Source organism: Schistocerca nitens, chromosome 7, assembly GCF_023898315.1.
Source record: "Schistocerca nitens isolate TAMUIC-IGC-003100 chromosome 7, iqSchNite1.1, whole genome shotgun sequence".
NCBI classification, from domain to species: Eukaryota; Metazoa; Arthropoda; class Insecta; order Orthoptera; family Acrididae; genus Schistocerca; species Schistocerca nitens.
Genome location: NC_064620.1, coordinates 61356047 through 61356813, shown reverse-complemented (window position 1 = coordinate 61356813; position 767 = coordinate 61356047). Strand labels below are relative to the sequence as shown.

Here is a 767-nt window from a genome sequence, read left to right as displayed (position 1 = left end):
AGATAACTGTGATATAACGTATACATAGAACTGACAGATACGCCAAAGTATCTACATTACATTTGTTTTGTTATTTCTTAGATCATATTTACATGCATCTTTGATATGCATTTATAAATGTAGAATATCGTGTTTGAACAATTAGTATGTAAGAACAGAATATACAAATGAAATGATAATTAAATAGACACCCTAGCTGCAAGCAGGCGTTGATACACTTCATTGGGGACATGTTGAAAATGTGTGCCCCAACCGGGACTCGAACCCGGGATCTCCTGCTTACATGGCAGACGCTCTATCCATCTGAGCCACCGCGGGCACAGAGGATAGTGCGTCTGCAGGGGCTTATCCCTTGCACGCTCCCCGTGAGATCCACATTCCCAACATGTCCACAACACTACATTCGTAGTGCGCCTAATAGATGTTTGCCCATCATACTCATTACTCGTGGCAGATTAATCTACCAAGTCCCGTACGAGTTCGGGCATAGCGTGTGCGTTCGCACAAGAAGGTCAAAGGCCGGGAACCCATATTTTTAACTATATATGACGGTAGTATCTGTTCCCGAAAGAACAGTTACCGTCGATGACCATGCAGCTTTGCTCGAAATGAAATGATAATGTAAGCAGGAGATCCCGGGTTCGAGTCCCGGTCGGGGCATACATTTTCAACATGTCCCCAGTGAAGTGTATCAACGCCTGCTTGCAGCTAGGGTGTCTATTTAATTATTTCATTTCGAGCAAAGCTGCATGGTCATCGACGGTAAC

At 44.1% G+C, this 767-nt stretch overlaps 1 non-coding gene across 1 annotated transcript; it reads right to left on the bottom strand.

Annotated features, from left to right (window-relative positions):
* Positions 1-244: 244 nt before the first annotated feature.
* Trnat-ugu (transfer RNA threonine (anticodon UGU)) lies at positions 245-319 on the bottom strand. The gene has a single exon. It is a non-coding gene; the product is annotated as a tRNA-Thr (tRNA).
* Between the last annotated feature and the right edge of the window lie 448 nt (positions 320-767).